Source organism: Zootoca vivipara, chromosome 4, assembly GCF_963506605.1.
Source record: "Zootoca vivipara chromosome 4, rZooViv1.1, whole genome shotgun sequence".
Classification (NCBI taxonomy): domain Eukaryota; kingdom Metazoa; phylum Chordata; class Lepidosauria; order Squamata; family Lacertidae; genus Zootoca; species Zootoca vivipara.
The window spans coordinates 52,823,271-52,841,469 of record NC_083279.1 but is presented as its reverse complement, the minus strand read 5'-3'; positions in this window follow the sequence as shown (position 1 = coordinate 52,841,469).

Below are 18,199 nucleotides of genomic sequence, written 5' to 3'. Positions count from 1 at the left end.
AACAGCTGATTTACACCTCTGCAATCTGAGAGAGATGTTAGCAGGAAAAAGCTAAAGGAATTGGATATTCAAAAGTAATTGATACCTTTGATATAACATGAACAAAAGTTGCCAGAAACAAAAAGTGAGATCGGCAAAGAGAGGATTGTTTTTCTTGGATGGGTTTTAGGTGCGGACTTCTTCCAAGGAAAGGTAACATGGTGACAGAAGCAGTGGTGTGAACACACAAAAACAAAAGCCTTTGATAATATTTTGACGTTTTATCATGTGACAATAAAAATTTAAAGTTCCAGGAAACTTAACAGACTTTGGAAGGGAAATGGTTATCCATGTGATGCAGAAACTAAGGTAAAATTGATTTTCCATCTCATTTTCAAAAATAAATTGTCTCTCGGTGTTATGCTGCCACCTTCAGCATGTAAACTGCTGTGGAGACATTAGCAACCTCGAGAATGGGATACATTCTGTTTCAGAATATTACTGCATGAGTTTTGGATTTACTGGGGTTGAAGCAAAATAACCTTCCTTATTAAGGGGTCCTCTCACTGGCAGCACCCCACCTGCTCCTCACTCCTTTTCAAATTACAATATTGTGTACTGTGGATGACATGCACTCTGAAAGGGGTTGTAAATTTGAAATACGCAACAAGAAAGCTCTGTGCCAGCTTGTCTCCCTCTGATCTTGGGTGCTGTGTTGTGTCATGCTAGTGCAGAAAAGGCAATAAAATCAAATATTGTTTAAAAATAATCAGTGCCTTTAAGATGCAAGCTATGTTTTTTAAGTTATTTTGTGGGATGCTGTTTTAATTCATTCATTTAATATATTTATAGCCTTCTCCTCTTGCCTACAAAGGCTTCCCAGAGCAGCTTACACAGAGTGTGTGCAACAAGGTCTTCAAGCTGACAAGGAATTATCTTTCATCCCAGCTATGAACATGGTTCCTATTGTAAACTGGGAGAAATATTAAAGCATCTCGGTATATGGATCAAGTTGGGCACAAGGGCTGCCACTGATCTTTCAACAGCCATCAGATATACAGAAATTGTAAAGATTGTAGAGCAAATCCTTTGTATGCACAAGGTCCCAGGTTTCATCAATTTGAATTCTGATTCTGACTTCTGTGGATTTAGATACCCCTCCCAGTTTCGTGTCATCTGCAGATTTGATGAGCATTCAGTCCTATCCTAGTCCATTGGCCATTACAGCTGAGGTGGATGAAAGTTGTGGTCCAAAACATCTGGAACGCACAAGGTATGGGGAGGTAGTCTAGCAACTGAGGCACAGGTGTAAAACAAAATATGAAACAGGAAATGAAGGACCCAGTGATCCTGACAATTTATTGTGTTGTTCCAAAATCAGGCACCTAAAGGAGAAATGATGTAAGAATTTGTACTAGAATTTCATAATATATTTTGTGATGACAGTCATTCAGTGTAATGGCTATGAAAATCAGCGCATACACATAGAAAACTTTTTTAAAAATAATAATACAGTGGAACCTCGGTTTATGAACACCTCGGTTTATGAATTTTCGGTTTATGAACACCGTGGACCCATCTGGAACGGATTAATTCATTTTCCATTACTTTCAATGGGAAAGTTCGCTTCGGTTTATGAACGCTTCAGTTTATGAACAGACTTCCGGAACCAATTACACCCATGCTTCAGTTTATGAACGCTTCAGTTTAAGTACTCCGCGGACCCGTCTGGAACGGATTAATCCACTTTCCATTACTTTCAATGGGAAAGTTCGCTTCAGTTTATGAACGCTTCAGTTTATGAACAGACTTACGGAACCAATTGTGTTCATAAACCGAGGTACCACTGTAATACGAATTCTCATGCATGGCTGAAATCCTACAGACTCGGTAAACTAAGTTCTGCTAGAAAGATACAAATTACGAGTAAGCATGTTTGGAATTGAGGTGTTAAGTATATAGAGTTTTTTGTTTTGTTTTTTAGTTTTTTAAATCTAACGGAACAGTGGAGCCCAAATGTATTGCTGACGTTCAATTGGTATTTCGATACTCAAGTGTACTGTAAAATAGCCTGTCTCCTTCTGTCATGCAAGACTGGCCACAGACTGGAATCAACGTACTGTGAGGTCTCCAAAGCCAATGTCACTGCCAGATGAGGTATGTGTGGACCACTCTGTAAAATACCTCAGACATCCTTTCCCCAAAGAGGAAAAAAAAGTTGATGAATTAAAAGAAAAGGCAAGTAAAGAGTGAAAGCAGGTTCTGCTAAAGGGCCCTGATGGATTCTAGAATCCAGAATATTATTATTCCTGTGGGAGATCCATAGTTATTAAAGGAGTGTTGACAGGCAAAATTCCAAAAAGGGTTTAATATATGAGGAATGTATTTCTGGTCATTACCAAGAATCCAGCAATTTTATTACGAAGGGTTCGACATACTTCTCCCAAGCCCAGGGAGGCATATTAGTCACTCAAGCGAAGAGTGTGTTAATGGGTGTCACTATAAATGGAGAAACTTTTTTTACCTCTCGTCGTGAGCACCTCCACATTACCTTTTATTATATACATGGTTTCAGAAGCTTGTAAAACATTTTATAGAATTCCACAGCAATGTGCTGAAATATTGCTGCTGTAAAAGTATAAATTGGACACTTCTGGAACTTTGCAGTGGCAACGAATGCATCAGCTTTTAGTATCCCTACTGAAGTTGTAGCTCAGGATATTAGAAGTGGGACTTCCTGAATATTACCACTCTTTTCAGTTGATAGAAAGGCTCTGCCCGTTTAAATCTCTTCAATAATTAAAGCATATGGACACCTACTGTTAAAACTTATAAATAGCTCATTAAAAACAATCTGCATAGTCAACATTTTGGCCAAATGCTTACTGTTGTATTGGTGGTGGAGGACACACATCAGTATTACGGAAATATGCTTATTGCTGAAAGTTCTGTTACGATGCCTGCAAAAGATTTTATGGGTGCAATAATTTAAAATACCTTCATTCTTTTCAACAATAAAAATATCACACAGCACAATTCTATGCATGCTTACTGTAAGTTCCACTACGTTCAATGGCAGCCTGAAGTCAGAGTCCTGGGGCATTAAGACTAGACTGCAATCCTAACACCATTTACCTAGGAGTAAACCCCATTGAATTCAATGGGACTTACTTCTGAGCAGACATGGTTAGGATTGCACCCAAGCATTGTAGACCCATTGAAATGAATGGGCATGACTAAGTTAGATCCCTTTGATTTCAGTGATCCTACTCTGAGTATCATTTAGCTGAGTATTGAAGCAAAACTGGGGTGGAGGGTCTCACTTGAGATTAAGGAGCGAGATGAGTATTAGAAAAAATATATATGTGTGGATAAGCTCAACAGCAAAATTTTCAGAAAATTGTATCCCTTGTTATGAATCATCTATACCTAAGGAAATTTTGCTGCTATTCCTTTGGATATTTTAAAAAGTCAGATTTTCTGAGGTCTGGGGACAAAAATGGAAGCTGAACAGTGAAAATAGAAGATAAGGTGTTTTGATCAGTTTGTCTTGTAGTTTCCCCATAAAACTGAAAGAACAAATCATGGCTGTCCCCCAGCATTCAAGCTCACCATAGGCTACCAATATCCATGCATTGTGGTCTGCCTGGAGCCTGATAATCAGCCATGTTTTTACAGCTCCAATCAAGTAGTGGACATAGGGTGTTGCTGCATACATGGTGGGCTGCTAATCTGACTTGAGGGTTACAAGTCGTGCAGCCTTCCTGGAAGAGTTAAACCTTTACTCTCTGCATCAAAAAATCTAAGGTGATGTTAGACTTTTAATGTAGCCAGGCTGCCATCATGTGGTTTATGTGGGAAATGGAAGCTGTCCTTGTGGGAAAGGACTTTAGGGTTAGCAAAAGCACAGATATGAATATGCAATATGCATTTACGGTAACCACTTTTGTCACAGATAGAAAGCATGAAAGTTTCCACAGCAAATTGATTCCACCTATATCTTTGAATTTGCTCTAATGTGCAATTGGGCCTTGCAGAAGTATAGTTGCTAATGTTTAGGCTGAGCCTTAAGACTCACTTCAGTAGCAACCACCAACCCCAAAGTCATGGTCCAACTGCCATTACAAGCCAGTTATAACAAGGTTATAAAAATCACATGTTATAGGCAGATAGTACACAAAAAAAGCAATATTCTCTAAATATGTAAGATAAGAAATGTTTAACAAGAACAGCATACCCTCCAACTTTTCTCCGATGAAAATAGGGATGTCCCATTCCATCATGATAATTTTACTATTTGTACACCACACAATCCTACTGGGTTGCCCCAGCCACTCTGGGCGGCTTCCAACATGTAAAAACATGATAAAACAATAAACATTTTTTTAAAAAAACTTCCCTATACAGGATTGCCTTTAGATGGCTTGGAGGTCAGATAATTCCATACCCTCCAACATTTCTCCAATGAAAATGGGGACATCCTACCTAAGGAAAAGTGGGACATTCCGGGATCAAATCAGAAACCAGGATGGCTTCTCAAAATCAGGGACATCTCTGGAAAATAGGGACACTTGGAGGGCCTGGTACATACAAGGTAGCCTTACCCCCTAGATGACATTACAGGTGCCATCTTTGCCCCTTTCCAAAGCAAATGTATATATTGCCTACTGGCACTGATCACACATCAGCGGGGGGGGGGGGGGCATGGCCAGTTAAAGCCTTGGCTTCTGTAAGCAGGGCTACCCCAAACATTCTCAAAAGCCCATGCACACGCTCAGTATGTAAGGATATAAGAATTGTTGTAAGTGGGCCTTGAGACCAAAAGGACATATCCACCTTGACTCTGGCAAGTGTCCTGGACAAATGTGCTAGTCTTTAACTCTGTGTGTATCGTTGACTTGCAATACCAAGTTGGAGTTTCAGTTTCATCCTTTCCCCACATCTTAGGAAAGGGCTTTGTTTAGAAAGAGCATCTCAGACACGTTTGCACCGTGTCCACCAATAGTTATCAATACCTAGCCTTTCTTGCTGCCAGAGGGCAGTCAGAAGGGTTGCACAGATATTAAAATATTGGGCTGATGGGTCTGAAAACAAAACCGGCTGTTTTTTGAAGAATACACAATTCAATACAATCAGTGCTTTTTCAGGGGGTCATCAAGGGTAAGCAGTACCAGCACCTCTCTTTTTTGTCATTAAAAAGTATGGCATTTACTGTAACAATTTCATGGTAAGTACCAGCACTTCACTTTTCTAGGGGGAAAGCACTAAATGCAATAAACAGCTTTCCTGAGAAGATTTAGCTTATGAACAAAACAGCAGGTTCTTACAAATGTTTGCACCTGACAATTTAAGAAAATTCATTTCCTAGAGATACCATGCATTGTATTGTGCCATGTCAGTTTTGAATTTTTGGGCGAATAGTCTTAAAAATAGCCCCGGAACTTCAGAATCTTGCCAACTTTTGTGTCCGGATTTTCACCTTTTGAAATATGGCAACCCTACATAATGATCTCTGGGATTTGTAGTTGTCTCCCTGATTGCAACCTAGAAGATGGGCAGTCCATGAATGGATGTGTCATTCCTTTTATCTTCAGTTATTAATTGAGCCAACAGAACTAAGAATGAAATCTATAACTGAACCACATAAAATGTTGAAAATGCGATTCCAAAGATGGTACAATTTCACTGCCATTTTACAACCTCATGAACAGGCAGAAGTTCATTTCACACCAAGAAGAAAAACATATTCTATTATCGATACTTGATTGTGTTCTTACTTTTTGTCTGCTAACAGCATTCCACATAGACAGTGGACTTGCTGATCAAGCCATAACATCTCAAGCACACAGTGACCTGCCATAAAGTTCATGATGGCACATGTAGCATCATTTCAAAAGAAGGCACCCATATATAGTCATTTAACATTTGCTTTGTCTATCCTAATCCCTTAGGAATCCAAGTCATGTGAATCTGTGTGCCACCTTATTGTGTCTATTTTATGTGAGTGCCTAGCAAATAACTGGCAACTGCAGTACATTTTATATAAATGAAATTATTGCATTGCAAGTTCTATAACGGAAATTTCCAAGTCTGTTTTCACTGCTATCAGTGGAACATCTCTCAGGGACTTGATTACAATGAAGATCAAGCCAAAAGAATTCTTGTAAGTCCCATGATTTCACAATGACAAGCTGCCAGGCTTGGGCTTCATATATTAGTATATTCAAAATGACACTAATAAGATTCCCCAAACCAGGCAGCTATGGTCTCAAAAAAAAAAAAGTATGATACTGCCCTAATTGTCCCTTAAAATATGAAAATCAAATCTTACAGGGTTGTGCGGGGAGAAAGGATAGAGGAGCCAGAGGCAAAAAAAACTGATGTCTTTCTTAGCTGTATTGGAAAGTATTTGTGTGTTTACAGGGCACTTCAGGACTTCAGAACTTGGTTTTTGAAACCACAATGTAGCACAATGTAACAGCAATCTTATATTCCAATTACATCAGCATACTACAGTTTGGGTTGCTCATCTTTTGTGTATTTTCAATTCGCTGGTCACGCTGGTTTATAACTTGATGCTACTCCAGAAATTGTTCTCTTTCTCTTTCTTTTGCATAGACACACATGCACACACAATTTGATATTCAAGGTGGGCATCATACAGACACAGCACACACCCCCTTCTGAATTACATTTTGTGCATTAAAAACATTCTGTATTTCAGAAGACTTATCCAGCACATGGGATGTCTTCATGGTGCTGGGCCGTGTCACATGTTCACGAGCATCATGGCGCCCATTTGGAGGATATGCTAACATATACTGAAACTTAATCACTGGATGATATCCAATGTTACTCATACTTAGAACAGAACTATTGAAATAAACAGACTTAATTAGGCCATGTGTGTCTGCTGTGACTATCAACAAATGATTGATGCATTTGGCGTCATTGATGCGTCTGGCATCATTGTTTGAAGAAAGACCATTTACTGCAGGGGTCAGCAACCTTTTTCAGCCGTGGGCTGGTCCACCATCCCTCAGACCATGTGGTGGACAGGACTATATTGGGGGGGGGGGGAATGAATGAATTTCTATGCCCCACAAATAATCCAGAGATGCATTTTAAATAAAAGTACACATTCTACTGCATCAATAGGAGTATAGCATCTAGATCAAGGGAAGTAATAGTACCACTGTATTCTGCTCTGGTCAAACCTCACCTGGAGTACTGTGTCCAGTTCTGGGCACCACAGTTCAAGAAGGATACAGACAAGCTGGAACGTGTCCAGAAGAGGGCAACGAAAATGGTCAAAGGCCTGGAAACGATGCCTTATGAGGAACGGCTTAGGGAGCTGGGTATGTTTAGCCTGGAGAAGAGAAGGTTAAGGGGTGATATGATAGCCATGTTCAAATATATAAAAGGATGTCATATAGAGGAGGGGAAAATATTGTTTTCTGCTGCTCCAGAGAAGCGGACACGGAGCAATGGATTCAAACTACAAGAATGAAGATTCCACCTAAACATTAGGAAGAACTTCCTGACAGTAAGAGCTGTTCGGCAGTGGAATTTGCTACCAAGGAGTGTGGTGGAATCTCCTTCTTTGGAGGTCTTTAAGCAGAGGCTTGACAGGCATATGTCAAGAATGCTTTGATGGTGTTTCCTGCTTGGCAGGGGGTTGGACTGGATGGCCCTTGTGGTCTCTTCCAATTCTATGATTCTATGATACTCATGTAAAAACATGCTGATTCCCGGACTATCCACGGGCCGGATTGAGGAGGTGATTGGGCCGCATCTGGCCCACGGGGCTTTAGGTTGCCTAACCCTGAGCTGATTTACTGTATCCCCAGCAATGGCAGTTGCTGCCTGGTGCAGCTGTGGAGGCGCCTGGGGGGCAGGAATCTTCTGTTGTATGGCTACCAGTGGCGTCTTCAGCCTCAGCTGGTTGCAGGGTCTTTAGGGACTTCCCACTCAAATTTCAAATTTAAAACAACCAATCAGAGCCCAATGAAAGCTTGAGACATTCCTACACCCCTCAAATGTCTTTGTCTAGTCTAGTGTGATTAACAGGGCTTTTTCTTTTCAGCCAGAGTTCACTAGAGCTCAGCCAGGGCCGTCTTGAGCAGATCGCGCGCCCTGGTGCTGAGGGGCGGAGATCGCTCCGCCGCCCACCCCGCCCTCGCAGGGCGCCCTCCTTACCAGGTCGGCGCCCAGCTTACCAGCCCCCCGCCATGGTGCACTGCGCCACCGGGGGTCTATGTAGAGCCGGCCCTGAACTCAGCTCTGGCACCTCTCAGGTGGGTGCCACTGCAATTCTAAGAGAACAAGGAAGAAGTTCATGGTGAGCTCCAGCACCTCTTTTTCTAGAAAAATAGCACTGGTGATTAATGTCACCAGTGAGCCTATGAGGTTGAGCCCCTGCCCCAGCCTCCCTTAACTCAAAAGGGAGTTTGGTAACCAAGATTTATACCTTGATTGCCTTTAATCATAACTATATCTGCCAACGGGAGAGCCAGCAATCGTGACTAGTCCTCCAATAGCATTTTGAATAGTTTTCAAAATGGCATTTACCAAGCAGCATCAGGAGCTGCTGTTTGAGAAAGAAAAGTCCAAAAGTTTGACTTTTCTCAGGCACATGGAGCTATTTGTGCAATTCTTTCAATCAGGTCCACAAAAACATAAGTCTCATACTGAACTGCAAAGCAATAATTAACTCATAAATTTTGGTTCCAAACCCCAACCAGCAAGATAGTTTATTTACTGGTGTAACTGGTACAAAGGATACTGCAAATAATTTTTGCCAGATTTTTTTTCTCGTCTGAATAACAAGAAAAGCAGCTCTTGGTGTACTGAAACCAGAAATGTCAGTGTTTTGTTATACTTTAATAACAGCCCAATTAACCATAAGATAAATTTAAACAGAATAGAACATATGCATTTTCTAGTCTGGCTAAACAGCATTTGAGGGAAACATTTGTTTGAGTTCAGGAACATTTCCAGAATTAATGCCAAATCACACTATCTCAAAGGGGAAAATATTTAAATTGGCTGTTAACATATTCTTGATAGCAAATCTTTTCAAGCCAAATACTCGATGCTGTTTTTCACTTTAGTATGTTTTGTTCAGTACTCATTACCACTCTAAGAATAATCATTTTTCTTTTCATAACTGCTGGACTAATTTGGTAGTTTTGTGAACATTTCACAATGTCATACAAATCACTTTGGCAAATTTACTTAAGCATGTTCTTTACTGGGCATCTTAAAGAAAAATAACCAGTGGCATAGGCCCATGACTCAAATTCTTGGTAAGCTATTTATTATGTCTATGGCCATATGCTGGTCTCCTACTCCTGCCCCAACTTCTTAGTTTGCCCCACTGAATGATGGATGGTTAAACAGAGAAACAACCCAGCCAACTTGAACAAACAGTTCTAGCCTCTTGATATTCCTGGCCTCAATTCTAAAATCAAATAGGTTCCAGTAAGCTAACAGAGAAGGAAGCGGCTTTTTTCTTACCACACACTAAGGAATCTTGATTATGTAATATCACATTATCTTTCAACCCAGGCTTTCAGCTTGCTGCATTTTTGTGACATTTTGATGATGACATTGCAGGTCACTCTGCTAGACACTAATAGTTGAGATTGGTGCACAAGTAAGGCTGTCTCTAAAGTGGGTCTTTAAAGAGCAGTCAGAGTCAGTGCTAATGGTGAGTCAGAAGATCTGGTTTAACTGGTGCAATTGCTAAACTTTTTGGATGCCCCTTAATGTCACTACTTATCCCTAGGGAACTTTGTCAACTGTTGGGCTATGAAGTCCTATTGTGAATGCTTTAATCCTCACTTCCTAAACTTCCTAAACAGAGAATATATCCGGAAGTCACCTCAAAAAAGCATGCTTCGTTTTTCAACATATGAACTGAAAGGGCAGGTAACATAGTCCATCTACTACACAATCTGCCTTCTCATAGTGCCTCGCTGGAGGAAGCAGAAACATTTCAGTCAATGTCTTGCTCTTCAAGCCAATGCTGGCTACTAACACTATTGCAATATCACTTCTGATAACTGATCGTTTTATGCACAGCCATTTACTGAAAAGACATAGAATCATAGAATTGTAGAGTTGGAAGGGACCAAAAGGGTCATTAGTATTCTCATTATTGTTGTACCAACTCAATGAGAAAAAGGAATTAAGACTCCTGGGTCAGGATGTTCCCATGTTATCCACAAGTACTTACAAGTGCTAATGAAGTCCAAAAGTATATGTGATAATTAGATATGAACAGAAGAACAGGAAACCTATGAGATACTTTTAAAAGCTCTAGTCAAAGTCAAAGTCAGAAAATAGGTAAGATTGTTGTACTAAGCAAATGGTGAAGGATATGAGCCAGCCGTATGGTATTAGCCACAGTGGAGACCTGCTTTTCTAATATAAAAGACACTAGGCTGTGTGTTAGTTTAAAATGAACAGCTAAGATTGTGTATGGGCACCAATTGGCCGCCAAGCTGAAGCCTTGTGAATTGAATCTTTCCTCTTAATAACTTTCCAGCTTTATTTTGCTTTATTTTGATATTTGCTATAACACATTTCCACAAAAGATCAATGGAATGAACATCTTAACTTTAAAAATAACTAGAAAACAGCATAAATAAATAAAACACTTGTGTTCTGCTTTTTTGTCTAAAAGATCATGAAGGCAGCTAACAACAAATCACAATAGAAAATAATACGCATAATTTTCACCAAAACAGATTTTAAAACATTGCAATATTTCTATGAAGGCAAACCATCCATTTTGTTTTTTCTGAGCAACTTTTCAAACAACAACAGAGAGGGCTGACTATTTACCACAACCTGAAAATATATGTGCATGTTTATAGGCATTTCCAAGTTTCTGGAAGAGGGAGAAGGGGAAAGGGATTTGAGTTGATTCTTCAAGTCTGTATTTTTAACAGAACAGTTTATTTTGCAATTTAACATGTGCTGAACACATAACACTCAAGGACTCCATTCAGGAGGAGGGGGTCACATATTTTTCCAGCACTAGGGGCTTATATAAGTATATAGTTGGAAGCACTCATAGTGGTATCTGCTTTTCAGGCCAAGACTGATTTTTATTTGGAAGTGGAAAGAAATGAAACAAGGAAATGAATGGTATACAAAATTTAGTAACACTCTACAAGCCAAATGAAAATGTGTTGACCTCATAGAACAAGACTCAGTCACTGATTGAAAATAATGATTTATAAATGATGGCCTTAGATCTATCTATAGGCCATGACAACTCTGTGGAATGATTTCCAAGTTGTTCACAGTAAGTGTTGATGGTGCTGTAGTGCAAACTAGCTCCAAACACCAAAGGCTGATTTTTTAATAGATAACTTTGTACTGGGGTGGGGAACCCATGGCCCTTTGGGTGTCACTTGACTACAACTCCCATCATCCTTCACTATTCGTCATGCTGGCGGGGCAGATGGCAGTTGGAGTTCAACAAAATGTGGAATTACCGTTATAACTGGTTTGGGAGGGCAGATTTGTTCAAATGAAGCCACAGTCAAATTTGAAGCCACAGTCATGGCCCTATGTTAAGGATTGTGTTCTGACATTATAATAAGATATCAGGAGGGAGGAGGTCCTACAGCTTATAGTTAGAAAACAGTTCAATTGAATTATTTGAAATTTAGTAAGTTTGAGGATAGTCCATGTCAGATTTGGGGTAGAAAGGATTAGAAAATGGCTATTTGCAGTGAGTTAAATATGTGATGAGCAACTTCAGAAGTCAACAAGTGGGGGGGGGGGGTTTGAATGAATTGTGTGACCTGTTTGTAGATTTACTTATTTTTAGGGCAATTTTGTAGTCAATGTTACTCAATGTAGTAAATGTTACTCAATGAGAGCTCACAAGAGTGTTCTCCGCACATGCTAAGTGTGAACCTGCTGTGAGAGAACGTTAAATGTGAGAAAGGAAGAATGGGAATGAGTGACAGCCAGAGGAATATAAAAAGGTGTATCTGTGTGAAGGACAGAATTTGGTGGGGGGCGGGCGAGGCCACAGCCTTAAAGTGTTTACAGTTCGCGTGGTTCAAGAGGATAGAAGTTAGGTGTGAAGGAAGAAATCATGGGAGATGAGTAAGAATAGTTTGAGGGGCATGAAGGAAAGGGGGCAATATATCTGAGGTGCAAATTGGCTGGATTCTGGTGAGCTGCTTTTGATGGCTGGATTCTGGTGAGCTGCTTTTGAAAGTCGAGTAGAGGCTTCAGAAAAAAGGGAGGAAGGAGATTTAGGGGGCTTGAGTGTGCTTAATTTGCTGAATTTCCCATTTTTCTATTGCAACTTTTAAGACTTGCCAATTGACCTAAAAAGCCACATTGGCCCACTCCTGCACCTTTAACAAACATAAAATGTACAGGAATCTACTGGAGTGATTGTAGAACTTGGAAACCAGCATGAACCCTCACTAATTTCACCCAGTGAACGAGTTGTTAAATGAAGAGAAGAAGAAGCAACCAGAGGTGATGGAATGCACCCTATTTCTCATCTCTCCCACTGTGTTTTCCATTGAGGTTCTCGTTTCAGTTTGAAGTTTGCCTGATGAGAGAGTTGTTGGCACAATCTTCTCAAACCATAATTCAATGTGGGTGGCATTGGTTGCCATTTGGGTACTTGTAACATGGAATGGTGGTTTGAATAGCATGATGGTTTCAGTTGAATGGGTTTACTAGTAAAGACACAAATCTGGGACTTGGGTCCACTTTTGTCACTTAACAGCACTCTTTCTCCAAAGCTAGTGGCAAAACTGGAAGTAACCACAAGATAGATTACCATACTATACCAATATTGCCTGCATAACATGTCTATTAAAACCTTTGGAAAACTTTGCTTTGAAAATACTGTATGGTATTTGTAAGGGGGAGGGCTTACAGAGAACAGCCCCCCCTCATCCGAAGCAGCCCGTCTCCCAGCAGTCACGAGAGCAAAGGGTCTGATGGAGGGAGTCAGGAAACGGAAAGGGAGTGCCAGACCTCTGGCAACATCCAAGAGCCCCTGCTCCATAGGCAGGGAGAGAGGGAGGGGGAAAGAGAGGACAGGAATCAGTCAGAATGGAGACCCTCCCCCCCCCCCCCGACGCCGGAATTGAGGAGGAGGAGAAAAGGGAGGTGCTTCACAGTTCCAAGGCTTTTATGTTGGTCTAAAACGCGGAGAGGGGGCAGTGCAGGAATCTGACTCGAGCGAGTAGACAAGAAACAAGCAGCTCGTTACACTGTAAATAATGTGCACTAATAAAAGCTTCTGAAAGACAAGCATGTGGAAGGTCGTTACTCAAGAGTAGTCACAACAACCCTGACAGTATTAATTGTATGTGAATATTTATTTATTTTTAATTATTTAACTTACTTACCAAATACCTATCTAAGAATAAGGGTCACATAGGCTATTATCCTTTCAAGAAGAGCTGACCGATAATAGATGCTTTTGTGAGGAATAAGCAGTGCTGGATTTATATATAGACTAAGTAGGCTGAAGCCTAGGGCCTCTAAATCTAGGGGGCCTTGCCAGCCTGCCCACTCCCCAGTGCCGCAGTCTCCCTTCTCCCAAAATTGTAAACACAAGACTTCATGCAAGGGCAGGGCAACTCAGGCCCAGCAACTATTAGACTCAGGGCTAGCCAGTGGGGCCCAATTTGAAGCAGTGGGGTGCAACTTGAATTTCTTTTTCTTTTTTGTCTGCAAAATCTTATAGATGTAAATAAAATCCATCTAGATTGCCCTGGTGCAGGGGCCCCCTTAGGAGCAGCCCGCAGGGCCCAATTTGGCCCAGTTGCTCCAATTGCCTTAAGGTCAGCCCTGATGAGACTGTGCAGGGGTTGGACCAGGCATCCCCAAACTTCGGCCCTCCAGATGTTTTGGACTACAATTCCCATCTTCCCTGACCACTGGTCCTGTTAGCTAGGGATCATGGGAGTTGTAGGCCAAAACATCTGGAGGGCCGCAGTTTGGGGATGCCTGGGTTGGACTGACAAGCCCTGCACATTCTAGGTCCCTGGTGTCACCATTCAGAGTACAGACTCAAGGACTTGTTATGGAAATAAAGGGGGGCACTTACTGGAAATCAGTTTTGTCACCTCCTGCCCCCCCCAAAAAAACCCCGAGACAATGAGCCCAGCCAGCTTTTATTCACAGTTGCATAACACTAAACTACAGCATGGCCATAAACTTGTACGTTCAGCTGCTGAAATATACACCCAATATGTAGCAATGGAGATTTATGTTACTGCTTTATGAATGAACACTGTGTTTTATGAATGGACTCTGTATTTTGTGAATTACCTAAGAGCCACCAATAGGGAGCTCTGGAATCTGACAGCTAACCAATTGGGTACTACCAAACAGTGATCCCTATTGCTGAAAGCAGGTAAGCAGCAGGGAATGCTTCAGCTCAGCCTTTGCACTGTTGACTGAACACCCCCTGCTGTGCAGATAATGGAGAAAGCTTGTAAATTGTATCCCTTCTGGCATCCTGGCCAACTCTATTATGCTGGTGTAAACCCTGGTGCACCAGAAGCACAGAATAGCAGCAAATAAAATCTGCTCATACATCAGCAACTGATAAGCAATCTTGTTTGTCCTCAGTAACCAAAATTATATTATTAACATATACAAGCAGAAAAGTTGTTTTCCTTCATTTGCAAGGAATCGTACAAAACAAAGTAGCACTAATAAAGAAAAGTTCCAGGGTGGCAACAGAAAGCAAACTAAAAATGCTTTTGCAGTTCATCAGAACTATCCAGCAATATCAAGTTATAGGAAAACTGGTGCTATTTACTGTAATCCTTCTAGTTGGTTCATTGGTTTGGCAACTTCCATGCACATGACGTGTGATGCTAATTATTTTCCCCAAGAGTTAAATGATAACTAATCAGAGGCAGCTACAGGAGAACTATGAGATTCGGGTGAGGGTCAGATGCCTTGTCAATCCCAGCAGTATATAAGAGGCCTGCGGACTGCCCACTTTAAAATCAATTTTGTGCCTTTCACAAAGACCCCTGGACCTATTAGCATGTAATTTGGCAGGTTTGTTGCCCAGAGACACTTCTCTTGTGTCTTCAATTTTCAGCCCAATTGCCCACAAAACACAAGAGGAGATTACATTTAGAGAAACAGTTTGTAGCAGTTAAAAACTGAAGCTAAATGGTTTACAAAATGCCTAACAGACTAGGATTAAGCTCTAATTGGCAACTATGCAAACTGAAGTGATATCATACTTGCAATTTTATTACTATACTAGGGAACCACTTTCAAATAGAGGACTTTCCCCCCTCCCCCAAAAAAAAATCAACTTAATTTTTTGTTATCCAAAATACTTTTTTCTCAAAAGAACAAAGCATACCAAACAGACAACCAGTTAATTTGAACCAGGGCACATCAGAACATGGCAGAACATATTTGCAATGCATGGCAAGAGCCCTTGTGAAATAGTCTCCACTGCATAGGGCAAAACTAGCCAAACATCTTGCAGGGGCACATTGCTTGTCTGATGGCACTCCCCCTACCTAAGAGACACATACAAGAACATAAAACAGAACTTTATAAAATCTCCTGTGCCACTGTGTAGTATGCCTATCTCACATGCAGTCTGCCCCAAAGCACAACCTAAATTACTGAAGTGATGCTCCCAGTTAAACCATTTGAAATACAGATACATGTGCCATTTCCAACAATATGCTAATATTCTTTTTAAAATTCCATTTCTGAAACTTAAGCATCCATTAATATTTCATTGGATTTTTAAAAATGGCATCAGTTATGCTAAAAATATCAAGTGTTTGTCCTTTTGCAGCAGTCAATTTTACTTCTCCTTGTTTTTCCTTCAGATTTCCATCCATCCCAAAAATAGGTTCAAAATTTTATTTGCCAGCAGTCTACATTTTTTAAAAAAATATTCATATAATTTAAAACTGTTTCGGTTACAGTTGTTCAATAAATTAACTGAGAAAGTTTGACATCTAGAGACGCCCTTGATTTTAATTAGAACTGAGGTTGCCTGATTAAATTAAGTTCGTATACTGTGTTCTCTTATCCTTGAAATAGAAGATGTGAGCTAAGTGATTGCATTGCAATTCCAGCTGCCAAATGAGATCATCTCTAGTTTTTTGCTACTACAAGAGCACCTCCTGCTGCTAACATTATAAAATCTGTATTGCTAGTGTCAACTGTGAGCAATGTTTATATGGCAGTGAAGATGTTTGAGCATCTTCACTGAAGATTCTTCCAGGTGTGCCTTTGCGGATGTGTCAGGTTTGAGGCAGCCTTGGACGAGGTACCCTCTGGTGGACTCTCTCAGAGCTATCCTAGGACTGTTATGTCCTCGATTGTCACATCTTAATGTGCCATACATGACTATGCCATATGTCTATGGCTAATAATTTTGTACAAACTGCCATTAATGTGCCCCTAATATAGAAACACAAGAAGTAACTATAAATTACTTTTGATGACTTAGCACTGCATTGCTGTTTATATATTTGACATATTTCCCCCCTAAGAATGTGCCTGGATCATATAAAATAATTACAACTAAGCCAATTGCACTCATGAGTAATTAATTCAGTTGTAATTTGAAACAAGACCTGGAACCATTTGATGGATTTAGCCACAAGGGACAGGTGAAATTGTAGTAAGCATTGCTCCCTCAATTGGGCTATAAATCTATTCAAAGGAATCCAAGAAAGTTTGGCAAAATTGTGCTAAAATAAACTGACTTTTATAGAGATTGCAATTTTTATTTAAGCCATATCCTTTAAGTCCTATATATTAAGGCAACTGCAAATAACACAAGCAGTGCTCCATTGGAGCAGCAATTTACTTTAATAACATTGGTTTCCACTGCTGACAAAATGTTTTGTAAGAAACTCCGGATATAGCAAGCAATTTATAGTGATTTGTGGAATTAAAATACTGTGTGTGTGTGTGTGTGTGTGTGTATGAAAAGTGATTATTTATTTACTTACTTAAAATGAACCACACAATAAAACCAGCCATCATCAACATATATATATTGTATATGTGTGTGCTTATGGGCTTAATTGTCAAGTTCCTCTATCAATAGTGCTGTAAAATTTCTGATGGCCCCCATCTGGAATATTTCACTCAACAAAGCAAAATTGCTGGATTCTTTTAAGTATATAAACTAACCACTATAATTTTCTGGAAGAAAACCTAATTGTATTATTGCTGCAAAAGCAGAGTTGGTGAAATCTAATACCCCTTGGCTGTGTACTTAACAAAAAATGGCTTTTCTCCTTGTTCAGGGTCCAATTAACCATGAGACATTCCTGAGCAAATGCCTAGCTCCCATCCTCATTTTACCAAGGGCTTCTATCAGAACTGCTGTTTCATTAGTAGCTCCTTATCAAGGACATTCCAAACATCAGACTGAGCTCAAACAATTCTACCTGCTGACAGTTAATGAAATAGCCACATAATGCACTTTGGTGTACTGTATCTCAGTGCTGCTCAGTTGCCATCTTGTGAACTCAGAGTGAAGATATAAAAATATATGGGTCATGTGGATCTATACATTTTCAGACCAAGGGAGGGAGGGGGGGACACACACCATTCAGAAAACCCTGAGAAGGCACACACAGAGACCCACCAAAAGCCAACCAAAGACTGCACAGGGCCCACATGCTGCTCACACATGAAAAGAGTTGATGAACTGATGTCACAGTGTCTCCATGAGATTAAGTGGAAGAACAATCCAGCCAGGCATTCCTCCAGTCAAGATTTTAATTCCTTATGTTGCTGTCTCTGGTGGTGTCCACATCATGCTCCTTCTGGGGTAATTTGCCACCCTTGGTCCCCACCTTGCACTCAGCTCTCACCTGTGGCTTGTAGAAGCTATCAGCATGTGACAGCAGCCGTACTCTGGGAAACAGCTTTGAATGGACATCTAAAATCAGGTAAGAGTAGCCAGTGGGTCTCAAACCCTTGGTGAGTTAGGACTTTGCCTGCATGTGAAGACAGCCTCCAGCGAGTTAAGCAGATAAGACCAATAGTGGATCTGACAGTCAAGAAGGCAGTTTCTGCACATGCTGTAGAAGGAAGTGTGGGGCAGATGGGGTTCATCAACCTGAGAAGGTAGCCCATCTAGGAAAAAGAAAACTGATCCTAAACCTCTGCTGTCTTGCAGCTATACTCATCTGTGAGAAAGCCTTCA